The sequence below is a fragment of the Octopus bimaculoides genome, chromosome 16 (genome assembly GCF_046866305.1).
Source record: "Octopus bimaculoides isolate indiv1 chromosome 16, ASM4686630v1, whole genome shotgun sequence".
NCBI classification, from domain to species: Eukaryota; Metazoa; Mollusca; class Cephalopoda; order Octopoda; family Octopodidae; genus Octopus; species Octopus bimaculoides.
Window position 1 is genome coordinate 15,053,799 of NC_142943.1, and position 18,525 is coordinate 15,072,323.

The window sequence follows — 18,525 nt, forward strand, 5'->3', positions numbered from 1 at the left end:
CCTGCCCGCCTAACCAGCATTAGTAGCATCATTGGAAAGCTAGAACAATGCAAATGGCATTATAACTGACCAGCAGTGTGTAACAACATCTGTTAGTCTGGTCGATACCGTGATACATACACACACACACATACACACACACACACACACACACACACACACACACACACACACACACACACACACACACATATATATATCCGATCTAAACACACAGCCACACATGTACACATACACACATACACACACACACAAACAGATACACACACGTATTTACATAGACTTAAGGAAACATTTTAAAGATTTGTTGAGCTTTCGTTTTTTTTTTGTTTTGTTTTTTGTTATCCAGACGTTTTCTCTTCTTTGCAAGTCTATAGAATGAATTTATTTTTGTTTTAGTTTTCGTTTTTATTTCCATTTTTGATTAATTCTAAACTTTATTTGATGAAACGCAAAACTAAGGACCATTCGGAAAAAGAAGATATCTGATTTTGCACGTGATCAAATCCCACCGGCTGATATCATCGTGGAAGATTCAATCAAAATTAGCACAATTTCTCGAATCAAGAAATGGATTGAAGAAGGGCAATGCTGACTTCAAAAAAAAAAAAAAATGTTTCTAGCTGGCTACGAAAACTTTCGAAAGAAGGCAAAGAGGACAAGTATGAAACGGCAGAGTGTAACTTTTAGATAGGTTGTAAATTCTCTGGATATGTCGACATATTTTTATCTTTTATCTTCTACTTGCTTCAGTCATGAGACTGCGGCCATGATGGGGCACCACCTTGAAGGGTTCTCTTTTTTTTTTTAGTCGAACAAGTCCTTTAGTCGACCCAAGTCCTTTTATTTTTAAGCCTGGTGCTTATTCTATCGGTCACTTTTGCCGAAACGCTAAGTTACGGTGACGTAAACAATCCAGCACTTGTTGTCAAGCGGTGGTGGGGAAGAAACACAGACACAAAGGCTCATACACACTCACACACACATACACACACAGACTCACAAATACACATACAGGCATGTGTATATATATATATATATATATATATATATATATATATATATATACACGACGGGCTTCTTTCATTTTCTGTCTATCAAATTCCCTTACAAGGCGTTCGTTGGCCCAAAGCTATAGTAGAAGACACTTGTCCAAAGTGCCACGTAATGGTACTGAACCCGGAACCATGTGGTTGGGAAGCAATCTTCTCACAAAATCACACGTAAGAACAATATTAAAAGTATTGCATGTAACATGTAAACGGAGAGTTGCACAAAAAATTTTAACTGTGCTAAACTTCTTGCAACAAATGAAACGAGTATTAGTTTTCTATAATATGATCTGACAAAAGCAAATTCGGCCAACTTTTTCCAATCTAAGGCACAACAAAACCGAGATATGGGAGCCGCATTGTTTGCTGGCAGCGCTGGCATTAAGATGCGGAAGGTAGTCTGGGCAGCAAGCATATCAGAGGTAAGTTTTGTTGAAAGTCATGTACATGGACCTAAATACTGTCAAATATTTGAGAGGGGTCTATTCCTCATTCATTTCAATGTAGAAATGGATAGAAAGGATTATCTGCCGTCAGTCGTTGCGACTATGATTGTTCATGGCATTGGCATGACTTAAGCTTTCTCCACAGTGGACGGTTTTTCGGCTAGATTTGCCATTTATTATGATCAATTCCTTTCCACTTTATGTGTGGTGGTGGGGACAACATATTTGGTTCTTGTTATAGGTATGTTAGGGTATGATATTAAGATAGTTTTGGGTGGCAGACATATTCAGAGCAAAGTTTCGTTGAAAATCATACACATGGACATAAATACTGTCAAATACTTGAAAAAATTCTATTTTCCAGTTATTCCGAAGTAGAAATTGATAAGAAAACTCTGCTATTATGAGATGGAGTTCTAAACCACACAAACTTGGAAAAGAAAAGTGCGTAGGATCAAATCGCAGATGTGATTTGCTCAAAACCCTGATCTCAAATCTTAAACTAATAACAACACTATGAAAACATCTTGACAGAAGATTTTGAGTAGAATTGTTAATTTCTGAAATGAAACAAGCATTGCTCAAAGACTGGATGAAAGAGGATCAATTTGTCATTGATAATTTAATCAAATCCAGGCCTAATGGAATGAAAACCATAATATTAGCTAAAGGAGAAGTAAGTGCCTACAAAATACTGAGAAAAACTTTAATTTATTTTGGATAATTTTTCAGGAAGTTATTACAAAAGAAATTAACGTTGCGTTTTATTACCCTGCCTATACATTTATCACAGCCTACAATGCATACATACAAATGCACATACACACACATGCGCGCGCATACAGTCAACATGTTTATAATCCCTTTTGTATGAAATGGCTTCTATTTGATGCGGTGGGACCCTGTGGCCAATAAATAAATCATTATTGCTCCCCTCTTCTTGTCTTCCTTGTCTTCTCCTCCTCCTTGTCATCCTTCTTCTTCCTCTTCTTCTTCTTCTTCTTCTTCTTCTTCTTCTTCTTCTTCTTCTTCTTCTTCTCATTATTATTATTATTATTATTATTATTATTATTATTATTATTATTATTATTATTATTATTACTATTCATTTATTTATTGTTGCTATTATCGCAGCTGATGATGATTAACTTAGGCAGATCAATCAATTTAATTCAATTTTGTTATTACATGAAGAAGAAAAAGAGAGAACGGTGGGAGAGAGAGAGAGAGAGAGGAAAAAGCAAAATGAAATATCAATACATCCTTCCTGATTGGTCAAAGAGATATCTAACTTAACCAACAAACGAGTGACCTTTACTGTGTGAAAGCAACATAAAAAGTTTTGTCTCTTCAAGACAGCTATAATGTTTAAGAGATTATTCTAACACTCAGAACGTCTTGAAGACAATTGCAGTCAATTTTTATGGCAATTTTTCACTTTTACACAACAATTATCCCGACATTGAACGTTATATTCACCAACCGTACAATTTAAATGAAGTTCTATTAGTTGATGATGTTGCTAATATCATTGTTGCTGTCGATGCTGTTTTTGCTGTTGTCTTTGCTCCTAGTGCTGTTGCTACTGGTGCTGGCGGAGGGTTGCAGATGCAGTGGTAGTAATGGTGGTATTGGTGCTGGTGCTGGTGCTGGTGGTGATGACGGTGGTGATTGCGGTGAGGGTGGTATTGGTGGTTGTGGTGGTGGTGGTGGTGGCGGCGGTGATGTTGGTTGTAGTGGAGGTGGTAGTGATGGTGGTTGTAGTGGTGGTGGCAGTGGTGGTAGTGATGGTGGTGGTGGTAATGGTGGTGTTAGTTGTAGTGGTGGTAGTGTTTTTGTTGTCACTTTTGTTGTTGTTTTTGCTGTTGTTGTTGTGAAGGCGCATGGCTCAGTGATTAGAGCGTCGAGCTTACGATCGTGAGGTCGTGAGTTCAATTCCCGGACCGGGCTGCATGTTGTGTTCTTGAGCAAAACACTTTATTTCACGTTGCTCCAGTTCACTCAGCTGTAGAAATGAATTGCGACGTCACTGGTGCCAAGCTGTGTCGGCCTTTGCCTTTCCCTTGGATAACATTAATGGTGTGGAGAGGGGAGGCTGGTATGCATGGGCGATTGCTGGCCTTCCATAAAACAACCTTGCCCAAACTTGTGCCTCAGAGGGAAACTTTCTAGGTGCAACCCCATGGTCATTCATGACAGAAGGGGGTCTCCTCTGTTGTTGTTGTTGTTGCTGTTGTTGTTGTTGTTGTTGTTGTTGTTGTTGTTGTTGGTGGTGGTGGTGGTGGTGGTGGTGGTGGTTATGATGGTAGTGGTGGTGGTGGTAGTGGTTGTGGTGGTGGTGCTGGTTCTGCTGCTGCTGGAGCTGGTGCTGATGTTTGACCTGTTAGAAATGGTGCTTGACCTGTTACAAATAACAGCCAGCGCTCCATCAGATCACGCACTAATTTTACAACTAAGAACCCATTGGACACGGAGTCTCAGATAGATGGGAATATAAATATACATATATATATATATATATGAAACACCTTCCGGTTGGGTAGGAATTAACAACGGCGATAAATGAAGAAACACCGAATAATATGACAGTACTGGATTTGAACTCATGATCACTGATCAGTCAGTTATTGAAGTAGATGAATCCATTGTGTCATCTCTCCCCCACGCGTTTGTTTATTTAATTATCTCTCCATATTTATTCTTTATCTTTTACTTTTTCAGCCATTAGATTGCGGCCTTGCTGGAGCACTACCTCGAAGAATTGTAGTCGAACGAATCGACCCTAGTACTTAATTTTTTTGTTAGCTTTTTTGTCAGCCATTTTGTCTGACAAAATGGCTGATATTTAGCAAGGTGAGACACACATAAGAAGGAAGGAAACAAAGGACCACTGATGAGGTCACAGAAGTGTGACGAAAGAACTCTGGCCGAAATAAGATTAAGATTAATGTAATATAAAGCTGAAGCAAATTAACACCAAATATACAGTGCGTGTGTTTTTATTGGCTAAACTGGCAATATGACCATCCCCAAGTACAACAACATATATATATATACATATATATATATACATATATATAGGGAGTGTCAGTTTTTTGAGGACACCTCTTTCAAGAGCTCTAACTTCTAACTTATTTTTTAAACATTACTTTTCAGATAAGTAATGTCAGAGATCAGGTTGACTCAGCAAATTAAAAAAGCACGCTGTAATCGCTGCCTTAAAAGCACACTTTGTGATAATGAGATATCTCACTTCCTGAAAGTTGTCGTTACTTCGTTGTCAAATTTCGAAAGTAGCTGGAAGCTGCTGACGTGGATCCAACATCAGATGTTAAACGCAAAACGCATGCATATGATCCTAATACCATTAGAACACATAATTTTGTACAGAAAGTTCTGGAAATAATCAATGAAAACGCCAGAAAGTCAATTGCAGACATTGCAAAAGACCTTAATGCTTCAGAATACATCATGAGAAAAGTTGTGCATGAAAACATACGGTACACGTCGTGCGTGGTGCGTAGGAATCAGTTTATGTCGCATGTGACAAGAGAATCACACGATCCGTGTAAAACACTTACTAAACAAGTTGAAAACACCAAGAAGCTGGAATGCTTTGCTTTTTCTCCGAATGAGAAAAACTTCCATCAGGACCAAAAGCTAAACCGAAGGAACGACAGGTGTTTATGCCAAGACCCTAATGAGGTTCCAGCGGCCATGAATACTAAGTTGCCAGCAACTATAATGGTTCTGGGAGTCGTCAGCAACGAGGGAGATATCATACCTCCTCACATAACATTTTTTCACAGCGCTTTAAGAGTCAATGCCGCTGTCTACACAAGGGTGTTGGAGAATGTTGTGAGGCCCTGGATAGACAGAGTACGCGACCGAAGACCTTACATCATCCAACAATACTCTGCGCCTTCTCATAAGACTAGGACAACTCAAGCCTGGATGCGTGCCAATCTTCATGATCATGTACTCCTAGACACGTAGCCTCCTAACTCACCAGACTTCAATCCACTGGATTATTGCGTATGGTGCGTAGTCGAGAGAAAGGTCAATTATAACACCATAGAATCTCTCAAGCCCACATAACCAGCACTATCTAAAATTCACAAAGATCATCTAATTCGGGCATGTCGACGCTTTCGACCCCATATTGAAGCAGCCATTATAGCTAACGGTGGGTTCTTTGAATAGGTGTGTTTAAAGGATTCTCCAGATTATGTGTACCAAATTCTTTTCAAATACAGCTTTGCATCTTTTTCTAAATTTATACAAATGACATCAAAAGACATGACGCACTCTGTATATGTGCGACGTGCTTATTTCAGTTTCTATCTACCAAATCTACTCAAAATGTTTTGATTGGCCCGAGGCTATAATAGAAGTCACTTGCCCAAGGTGCCACGTATTGACACTGATCCCAGAACCATGTGGTTGGGAAGCAAACACCTTTAGTCGAGCAAATCGACTCCAGGACTTATTCTTTGTAAGCTTAGTACTTACTCTATCGGCTCTTTTTTCCGAACCGCTAAGTTACGGGAACGTAAACACACCACCATCGGTTTGTCAAGCGATGTTGGGGGTGGACAAACACAAACACACAAACATATACACACACATATATATATATATGTATACATATATACGACGGGCTTCTTTCAGTTTCCGTCTACCAAATCCACTCACAAGGCTTTGGTCGGCCCGAGGCTATAGTAGAAGACACTTGCCCAAGGTGCCACGCAGTGGAAATGAACCCGGAACCATGTGGTTGGTAAGCAAGCTACTTACCACGCAGCCACTCCTGCGCCTATTAGATGGTTTCTTTTTCTTTTTAAATATATGACGGAGATAAATGTGGTTGTTATATTTATATTGTCGAGGCAGCGCCCAGAGATACCTTCATCGTAGCTGAAACTACTATAGTTTCGTTCAACGAGAGAGAGAGAGAGAGAGTTTGGAACCCAAATCTTAGATAACCCACTACTTTGCCTACCACAGTTTGTATTTCCCGACTGCCTCCACTGTATCCGTCAGACTCATTAGCTTCTCAGAGCTACAAGAAGGGTTTGTTACAAATAGGGATGCCATAAGCTTACATCTATAAAAGCTATATAGCTTGTGCCTATATCTATTTTTGTTAAGAGAGGAACTATGTCATACCATAAACAGCTTAGACAGCACAGAAGTGTATTAAAGGTTTACGATGACGGCCCACCGACAACCAATGACAACAACTCTAGACATGCTGATGACACCGCTAGACCCACTGGCCATTTCTCCACACCAGTAAAACAGTATTCAGAGGTGGGGTATATTCTTTGATGGAGAGACGAGTTGTGAGGATTAAAAAAGTGACCGAACAGATTACAATGTTCAATAAAATTAAGATTATTTCTAACTTTTTAAACTTATCCTTCTTCATGGTGAAGGAAGAAGTATTATTATGCCAAAGACTTTCACTAATATCTTTCGGTAGGAGGGGTACTAGGAGGGGTACCTGCTGTTCTAGCCCTAATGATAGCTCTTGCATACACACACCTGGAAGTTCAGCCGTGATAATTCCGTTTTCCTTCTTGGTCTCATTATACCTAAAACTCCAATACTAAATGCGTTTTTTGCTTTTTCTTAAGACGATAACGTAGTGATTTGTCAGTAATATGGTTGCTTAATCCTTCTGTCGCTGGTATTGCTATTGTAGGCTATTAATGTTGTTGTTGTTGTCGTTGGTGGTGGGGGGGGCGATGATGATGATGATGATGATGATGATGATGGGCTGGTAGTGGTGATGGTGGGGTGGTCTTCCTGCTGTATTTCTTAGCCCTAGATCGTCTGTGATCGAGAAAACTTATAATCAAAGGCGTTCCAGCCATGACAATCCAATCTCTTTCCCTCTCTCTCTCTCTCTCACTCTCTCTCTCTCTCTCTCTCTCTCTCTCTCTCTCTCTCTCTCTCTCTCTGTCCTTATACCGCTGTTATTGTAAACAGCAACAGGTAAACCCTGACCTGTTTGGACAGATCTATAATCAATGAAATTCTAGCCGTCTGTTAGGGTCATGTAGGACTATATTATCCAATGTGTCCTTCCATCTTTAAAATGGATTAGTGTGATTTGAGAACTGGTATTTATTTTACCGATCAAGAAAAGATGAAAGACAAAGTCAACCTCGGCGGAATTTGAAGCCAGGACGTAAAGACGGACAAAATGCCGCTAAGCATTTTGCCCGACGTGCTAACGATTCTGCCAGCTCGCCGTCTTAGCTTTGGTATTAATATTGATGTGGTTGTGGTGATGATATTGATGATGTCAATGGTAATAATATTGTTCTTGTAGGTTGTGGTCGTGGTGATTTTTATTTTTTAGTCGCAGTTCGTTTCTGATTAAATGTGATCCAATCGCGACCATCCCTTCGTATTGAGACAGAGTGTATCTTGACCTACGTTATTTTACATTGTTCAGGCTTAACCTCAGATCACTGATCGATTAGATTTTTTTTATCAAAGGCGTTCCAGCCGTAACCCTTCCCATTTTAATGCATTAATCCTTGTATGATTATGGTTAGCAGAACACCTACTGAAAATTAACCAGAGTTCTTGTGATAAGCTAGAGCTATTATGCATAGTCGCCGGATTATATAGCAATAGGTGCAGGCGTAGCTGTGTAGTAAGAAGTTTGCTCCTAATCACATTCTTTCGGGTTCAGTTCTACTGCGCGGCACCATGGGCAAGAGTTTGTCTCGAGATTTCAGTTTTAATAATGAAAAAAAAAAAAACTATATTCTCTTTGTAGTCATATACATGTGTATGTGTGTTTGTGTTGAGTTTACATACCCGAGTTTACATACCCGGTGTTTGTTGGTTTACATACCCGAAAATTCGCGGTTCAGTAAAATAGACTGATACAATAAGTACCTGCCTTATAAATAAGCAATAGAGTCGATCTATTCGACTAAGATTATTCAATGTTGCGCTCCTGCATGGCCGTAATCCAGTAACTGAAAAGAGTACAAGAAAATAAAAACTGAAAAAGGGTGATATTCTACCAGATTTACCATCCACCCAATTCATATTGGACCTAAGCAGCGCTCATCAGTGGCTTCACATTGTTTAGGAGATGGATATCAATGAGAGGGCTACGGCTGTTGGTATTCGTGTGGTTGTTACTTCTTACTCCTTGATTTTATGAGCAAAAGCATTTAAGCTGTGACTGTTCCGTCGTTTGGCCTATAGATGACTACAGTCTCCAAATATAGTCTTTTGATTTGAAACGATACTCTTTTACTCTTTTACTTGTTTCAGTTATTTGACTGCGGCCATGCTGGAGCACCACCTTTAGTCGAGCAAATCGACTCCAGGACTTATTCTTTGTAAGCCTAGTACTTATTCCATCGGTCTCTTTTTTCCGAACCGCTAAGTTACGGGAACGTAAACACACCACCATCGGTTTGTCAAGCGATGTTGGGGGCGGGACAAACACAGACACACAAACATATACACTCACATACATATATATATAAATATATATACATACATAGATACGACGGGCTTCTTTCAGTTTCCGTCTACCAAATCCACTCACAAGGCTTTGGTCGGCCCGAGGCTATAGTAGAAGACACTTGCCCAAGGTGCCACGCAGTGGAAATGAACCCGGAACCATGTGGTTGGTAAGCAAGCTACTTACCACGCAGCCACTCCTGTGCCTATTAGATGTTTTTTTTTTTTTTTGTTTTGATATATGACGGAGATAAATGTGGTTGTTATATTTATATTGTCGAGGCAGCGCCCAGAGATACCTTTATCGTAGCTGAAACTACTATAGTTTCGTTCAACGAGAGAGAGAGAGAGAGAGAGTTTGGAACCCAAATCTTAGATAACCCACTACTTTGCCTACCACAGTTTGTATTTCCCGACTGCCTCCACTGTATCCGTCAGACTCATTAGCTTCTCAGAGCTACAAGAAGGGTTTGTTACAAATAGGGATGTCAGAAGCTTACATCTATAAAAGCTATCTCTGTCACAACGAGGGGTAATTCATGCAAAGCTGCTACGGTTATTTAGTTCCATTATATCAAAATCTTTACTATATTCATTAACAACATGATATCGGACGAAACTCATTAGACATTAAAATTCCTAATCTGTTCGCCGTTTTCTCCTTTATTCCATCTTTGTCCTCCCCACTCCCCTCTTTACATCGTTCATTCGTTCTGTTCTTATAAACTTTCTTTCTTTGTTCATCATTTACATCTATTTCACAATTTTAGCCATCTATTTCTAGTAAATATACTCACTAAGAGTTTTCGCCTAAAAGCATTTTTCTTCTTTTCTATTCTTTTCCTTTTTTTTATTTTTCGTTTTATTTATTTATTATTATTTTTTCGCTTATTTCGTATCCAATTTGAAAATCAAGACATATTAATGGCAGCTACTGAGCATTGGAGATGGAACATTGCAGTGAGCAACTCCACGCTCTTATTTCTTCCGAGAAATAAGGAAGTAAAACAAAGTACCATCATCGTCAACGAGGATGAGGACGACGACGACGACGACGATGACGACAACCACAACAACAATAACAACGAACAGCACAACAACAAGATTAACAACATCAATAACAATACCAACAGAATTGAAAATAAAAGCAGAGAAAAATAAAACATGTCTGTATTCTTAGAAGCAGAGAAGAGAAACCATTATAAACACATATGCACATATGCACGTCCATAAATCTCCCCATGCACACATGCATATAACACACATGCATATAACACACATGCAAAAACTAACATCGCAGAGATATATACAAACAACGTAAGTACACTCAGCTTTGTATGGCGTGTATAAGTATGTATATTTGCATACGGGTGTGTCAATATGTGTATGTGTATATGTGTATATGTAAATACATGTATATGTATATAGAAGTTTGCGTCGATGCAGTTACAGAAAAACATATATAAGAACATATCTATGCACGTGCGTGTGTGTGTGTATGTATATGCCTAGATATGTATGTATATGAACATATGTGAGTGTACCCCTGTATATGCAAACATATAAATATATAATAATTCTGTGCATGTGTCTACATATATTTATATAACTATATATATGCGCGTATATGTGCAATATGGAATTATATATGCATTTATATAAACGTGTGTGTGTGTGTGCGTGCGTGTGAGTGTGTGTGCATGTGAGTGTGTGTGTGTGTGTGTGTGTATGTGTGTGTGTGTGTGTATACAATATATATATATATACATACATATGTGCGCGTGCACATACACACAAATAAACGTGTATTTGTGTTCTGCCTGTATGTCTGTGTACGTCTGCGATTGCGCGAGTGTGTATGCGTGTGTGTGTGCATGTGTGCGTGTGTGTGTGTATGTGTGTGTGTGCGATTGCGCATGTGTATGTACATGTGTGTGTCTCTGTGATTGTGTGTGTATGTGTGTGTGTGTGTGTGTGTGTGTGTGTGTGTGTGTGTGTGTGTGTGCGCGTGTGTATTTGCGTATTAAATAGCTCTTGTGGTAACCAAGATTGAAATCCAATACGTGAAATATTGTGCAGCAAGCTTTTACATATGTGCATGCTTAACTCCTTACTTATGAACACAACACATACACACACACACACACACACACACATAATTGTTTGGAATAAATAATCATAAACATAAATTACACAACTATATGCATATATATATATATATATATATATATATATATAGAGAGAGAGAGAGAGAGAGAGAGAGAGAGAGAAAGAGAGGGAAAGAGAGAGAAAGAGAGAGCCATGTAAGTCAACGAAATATATATATATCTACATATGCATGGTAATATATACAAATATACAATTATTTATGAAGAAGTCTGCATCCATCTGTATCTGTCTGCTCATTATACATACATGCATACATATTTATATAATATGTATATATAATGTTGGCATGTACTGTATATATATATATATATATATATATATATATATATATATATACATATACATATATACATATATATATATATATATATATATATATATATATATATATATATATATATATATATATATATATATATATATATATATATATATATATATGTATATACATATATATATATATATATATATATATATAGAGAGAGAGAGAGAGAGAGAGAGAGAGAGAAAGAGAAAGAGAGAGAAAAAGAGAGAGAGAGAGACATATATGTATTGTATTTTATGCTATTATAAATCTATATATGCGTATATATATTTAACATTTGGAGTAGGTAGAAACAGAGAAGGTCGAAGACAGATTTCCCATTTCCCTCAAGAAATTAAAGATTCAAAAGGGTTGTAATGGAATATTTCTCGCTTTTCACAAATTGCCTTTAGGTTCTCTCAAGAATTGTTTCCCCACCAGTAATGGCAGGAATCAACCACTTCTGGCACCAAATTGATATTACTTTAGAATATGGAGATATGAGGAAAAGACTTTGAATGAAACGTTAACGTCTACTCTTTAATTTCTATGATATAAAATGTAGATTTGCGTATGTGTACATGCAATATGTATACGTAATGTATGCATTGTAAATTCATGCAGTCATATTGACATGATCTGCATTTTTAAGTTGGATCTATCCTACAAGTAAAACGAGATGTAAATCTCTGCTGCGATTGATATCAATCCAGTATATAACATACAAGTTTCTTAAATATAACAGCTCTTCTGTCACATTTCTCGACTATTCAAACCAGTACCAATAGGGGAGGTAACTGAGGCAATAGGGACCCTATTGAGAAACAAAATAAAATACTCATGCATCATGAGTATTTTATAACGGATGTTGTTATACATCGCTTGCCTCAATGCGCTTCGCATCGATTTAGCTCTCGAACGTAGCCTCACCTGATCGGGAAGCTAGCCCGTTACTAGGATCGATATAATCGACCTACTCCTCCCCAGAAAAGTCAATGCTCTACTTCAAATCATGCCAGTAAACAATTGAAAGACACATTCTAACTGGAGAAGAGAGTAATCAACGACAGGTAACTTCCCGAGATGTTTTCTGTCCTTTAGGTGCAGTGAAAATACGTATAATTAAAGTAATTTCACCTATCAATTACACAACGAAGCGTCTGAAGTAGATTTTAATTAAGAATAAAACCAATAAGACGATAGACTAATATCATATCCACTCAGCTATATAACAGCTTCATCATAAGAACGGTACTTAGCTCTGGGTCGCTTGCCTTCAATTTGTTGTTGTTGTTGTTTGTGTTTAGCCCAGGGTAAAACCCTAATTGAGCAGACCTATGTTGAAAAGCCTTCCTGTCTTGATAATGAAGCCATATTCTCTCAAGCATAGTGTATATTACATAATCTATGTCCTTTCTTAACTTAAGACAATGAAGTGTTTGATTAGAGTAATAGTTGGCTGCGTTTTCTAGCATACCACACGACTCTGTATCTCAACTAGTTTTTTTCGTTAGGAAGGATGATTATCGCAGAATTTTTCTAAAGGGATTTCAGCTATGCTGAAGCGATAAAATTTTAAGATAATTAAAATAACGAGACGGGTTACCTTACACGCTTGATTAAACACGCCACTTAATTAATGGAAAACCTGAGCCACGGATCTAAAGGCGAGGCTGATTGAACAAACTGATTGAACAAACTGGTCATTCTCATAGAGCAAGCAGGTCATTCTGCTCAGTGGCTCAGGAGTATTATAACTACACACTGACATATCACTCGTTAAAGTTATAGTGCTCCCCCTATTTTAGATCTACAGGTATGGCTAAGGATCAACAACTTAGCCTTGCAACGATCTGGTTTTGGATTCAATCCCATTGCATGGTGCCTTCGACTAGTGTCTACTACTCTGGCCCCGCCAACGCTTCATAAATGAAGTTTGGGAGACGTGAATCGTGTGGATACATGTTGGAGGAATTACTCTTGTTCTTGGAGTGAGGGTGGATTTAAGTTACCCGGTTTAACACTACTACCGGGCCTGGAAATGACTTTAATGAAATCTATTATGTTGCAAGCTTTGGGCCAGGTCCTTAACTAGGGGATAACTTCCTTTCTTGCTTTAAAGGCCCTAAAAATAGTTCTGACGTGACTCTTCCTTTTCTAGCTACACCATTTAAAAATATATAAAAAATGACCGCTGATCCCTATATCTATCCACTCTACGGTACTCAATACGGCTACAATGTGAATTAAACTAACGACTTTACTGTGCTGACTCTGGGCAAAGAAAGAAATAAAAGATCCAGTAAGACAGCCCCTTCGCGGCTGTCCGAACAGCTAGAAATAGCATTCCATTCTACCTCAAATTTTACTCGAGCGCCTTTGGAAAAAGGAAAGATTCCTTGAATAATGTAGTATTCCCGAAAACAATATTTACTCAACCACGGCTGATCTGGGACTAAGCATCATCTTCCTCCTCCTCCTCCTCCTCCTCCTCCTCCTCCTCATTATCATCATCATCATCATCATCGTTGTTGTCGTCGTCGTCATCATCATCATCAAGATTGTCATTAACCCACCTTGACAAGCCTTAACACCAACACCACCACTACCACCACCATTATCGTTATTATCAATAACATTGTTCAGTTCATTTGAAGCTCCATTTCCAGTTTCTGACAGGTATTTATTTATTTATTTATTTGTTGATCAATTTGAATCTGGTTCTGGCTAAAAACCGTTCATCGTGCGTGATACACAATCCGAGCTGCTCTGGGAACTAAATTACAGCAAATTCATTAATACCAACATCAAGGTTACTCTCTATGTAATCGCTCGGCATTTCATAAATCACACAATACCGTCTTTAAAAATAAATAGGATTCACTTGATAGAATAGTCTAGACACACTATGTCTCAAGTATAGAGTGAGTGGAACGACTAAAACAATGAAGAAATAAACTGGAATGCGTAGAAACTCATGAAGATCTTAGAGCTTTCTCTCCCTCTCACTAAAATAATGTAACGCTACTCTGTTACAAGATGCACTTTAATCTGAACCACAATTCAAAGATTCATTGCTGATCCGATGTTTGTATTCAAGCGGTGAACTTTTTTTACCACTCGGAAGAAAAAATGGTTTCAAATTTTAGCACAGTGCCAGCAGTTTTGGGGGCGAGCGCAAGTCGATTACATCAACCCAGTGTTAAACTGGTATTTAATTTTAAAGACCACGAAAAGATTAAAGGTAACGCTGACCTCGATGGAAATTGAACTCAAAACGTAAAGCGCCAGAGGAAATGCAGGCAAGCATTTTGCGCGATGCACTAACGATTCTGTCACTTCGCCGCATTACTCGTAAGTAAGAATACCATTTTTATTTCCATCAGGAAACACAAATCAATATTATCTTCAATGGTAAAAATATTTAATGTCTACCGTATAATTCTATATTATTTAATCTTAAAGAGAAGCCTTCAGTTGCGCAATCTTGTGTCAGTCGTCCTGACACGATAGAAGACAACGTGTATGTATATGAGCGTGCATGCGTGTTATTTCTTTACTGCCCACAAGGGGCTACACACAGAGGGGACAAACAAGGACAGACAAACGGATTGAGTCGATTATATCGATCCCAGTTACGCACTGGTACTTATTTAGTCAACCCCGAAAGGATGAAAGGCAAAGTCGACCTCAGCGGAATTTGAACTCAGAACATAGCGGCAGACGAAATACCACTAAGCATTTCGCCCGGCGTGCTAACGTTTCTGTCAGCTTGCCGCCTTATGTGTGTATGTGTGTACCATATCCATTTTTATTGTACATACAAATATTCGAGAATGACTGATGCCAAGGGCCCTTAAGGGATTATGAAAGATGATGAAGACCAACCAGTCGCTCAAGTCTGTAGGAGAGAAAGGGCACGAAACATTGAAATTTCCTTCGGTTTATCATACCTATTAATTGTGGTGCCCTTATGCCTCAAATGGCTACCCAGAACCTTTGCCACGTCACTGAACAACAGAAAAGACTGAACACTGAATAATTCCAATCATATTCAATTTCAAATTAAACATTTTCTCATATTCCACAAAACTTTTCGGAAGTGTAAAAATAATTGCACAGAAATATAATTTTTCAAATACAAATTAAATTGTTAGTATACTCCATTCTTTTCCGGTCACTTTCTACTTCGTCTTCATTTTCTTCTCCCCCCCCCACCTCTCTCTCTCTCTCTCTCTCTCTCTTTCTGTCTCTCTCTCCTCTCTTCCGTCTCCATACTGCTTCTCCACCAGTTCCTACTTTTGTCTTTACTGTATTGAATTTTGTCTGTTTTTCTTTTTAATGCCTAGTTTTTGGTTATCTAGCATTGTAAATGATAACAAATGGCTAATGAAAATGAATTCATAAACATTTTATTTTTTCTAAGAAGACAAAATTAATTGTGATTCATGATGTTACAATAATAAAGGCTTCAATTAATGAGGATTTATTTTGGCAGGAGGATTTATTACCAAAGAAGCAAAATACAACCTCTTAGAAACGAGAGAAAAAGAGGATTATGTTCTTGTAGGAGGAGCTGAATGTTTCGGCAGAATGGTCGGTGATTCGAACCCAACCGCTGGAGCTTCATTGTTTTTCTCTCCCCTAACCCCATAATAAAATATAACAAAAAAAACTATTGAAATCTACTAATATAGAGAGATCCTCTTGAAGTGATTGCTATGTTTAGACCCATACCGGCCCTGACTGAGCAGACTTATAGTCAAAAGTGCTCCATTAATGACCATCTCATAATATTTTTTATATTCAAGACTACACAATGTAAGAATGAGGTGTGATTTGAGTGACTTGGCAGATAATTGTAAAGGATCAAACGAACACAAAGAGTCACTGAATGTAAATAACGAAGGAAGTTTCTATATAACTGTTCGATCTAGTAGAAAAAACAGTTAAATCTTACTCAAATTACACTTATATATGAAAGTACGTGGTCCTGTGTGGAGGCGCGTGGCCTAGCGGTCAGGGTGTCAGCACCATGATCGTAAGATTGTGGTTTCGATTCCTGAACCGGGCGACGTGTTGTGTTCTTGAGCAAAACACTTCATTTCACGTTGCTCCAGTCCGTTCAGCTGGCAAAAAGGAGTAACGCTGCGATGGACTGACGTCCCGCCCAGCTGGGGAACACATATGCCATTGAAACCGGGAAACCGGGCCCATGAGCCTGGCTAGGCTTTAAAAGGGCGCATAAATAAAATAATGTGGTCCTGTATTTCGGGTGTTGTACTCTTGGATAGAAAAGTCGCAGTTTCAATTTCCTGGAGGTCTGTTGTATCCTTAAGCTAAGCATTCTATTTCATGTTGCTCCATTCAACGAATTGAAAGGGAGTACCATCAGCTGAGAGTGGAGTAAACGTGTGACAAACAAACTGTCCATAGGTCGGGAGTCTTGTACTTTCAGTAGCTTAACGCTTCAGAAACCGAATAATTTAACTTCCAGCTTTTGACAAATCACACCCTCGTTTAAAAAGAAGACGTAGGAGTGACTGTGTGGTAAGTAGCTTGCTTACCAACCACATGGTTCCGGGTTCAGTCCCACTGCGTGGCACCTTGGGCAAGTGTCTTCTACTATACCCTCGACCAAAGCCTTCTGAGTGGATTTGGTAGGCGGAAACTGAAAGAAGCCTATCATATATATATATATATATATATATATATATATATTTGTGTCTCTGTTTGCCCTCCCCCCATCACCTGACAACCGATGCTGGTGTGTTTATGTCCCCGTAACTTAACGGTTCGGCAAAAGAGACCGATAGAATAAGTACTAGGCTTACAAAGAATAAGTCCTGGGTTCGATTTGTTTGACTAAAGGCGATGGTCCAGCATGGCCGCAGTCAAATGACTGAAACGAATAAAAGAACAAAAAGAAAAAGAAAATATGATACAATTTAATCCTAAATACAATTAATAAGACAGCGTGGTTGCGGCTGAAACGTCCTTCGCCATAGGTCTCTTCGAGCTGACCTACGCTAAACCACAAAATGTAACTGCGTTAAGGTGGGTTTCCTGTAACTCAGTAAAAATCAGACGTTTAGAAGTTTTAAAAAAAGCAACGAGAAACGATTAATGTGGTCGCTCTTAGACCTGTTTAGCTTCCTTAAATTAGCAGTTAAATTTCACTAAATTAGCAGTTAAATTTCTCTAAATTCACGCCCTGTTATTATTTAAAAAGTAAAAGAAAAAGCAATACACTGCACAATGAAGAAAGCGGTGATTTGGCGTTGGTATCTTGATTGGAAAGTCTTTCACCTAAAATCAACTGGATCAACTCTGACCTCGAGATAAAGGATAAGAGGAAAGACAAAAAAAAAAACAGCAGCAGCACAGAAAGTAACAATATTCTTTCTACTCTACGCACAAGGCCCGAAATTTGTGGGGAGAGGGCAGTCGATTAGATCGACCCCAGTACGCAACTGGTATTTAATTTATCGACCCGAAAGGCAAAATCGATCTCGGCGGAATTTGAACTCAGACGAAATATCGCTAAGCATTTCGCCTGGCATGCTAACGTTTCTTATTTCTTTACTGCCCACAAGGGGCTACATGCAGAGGGGACAAACAAGGACAGACAAACGGATTAAGTTGATTATACCGACTCCAGTGCGTAACTGGTACTTATTTAATCGACCCCGAAAGGATGAAAGGAAAATCGACCTCAGCGGAATTTGAACTCAAAACGTAGCGGCAGACAAAATACCGCTAAGCATTTCGCCCGGCGTGCTAACGTTTCTGCAAGCTCGCTGCCTTACAGAAAGTAACTATATTAACACAAGAGGTAGCCAGTGGTTCTCAACCATTTTTTCATCTATGGACCCTTTTGGTTACTATTTTATTCCGACGGACCCCCACAGCCATTCGATGTTTAAAAACTAGTTCTATAGATACTTCTTTCAAAATTCGTATTTTGTTTATCACACATTCACTTGTGTATGCTGAACTATGTAAATCGTCAGAGAATGAAACCTAGCTATTTCTTACAATAAGAACAACTAAA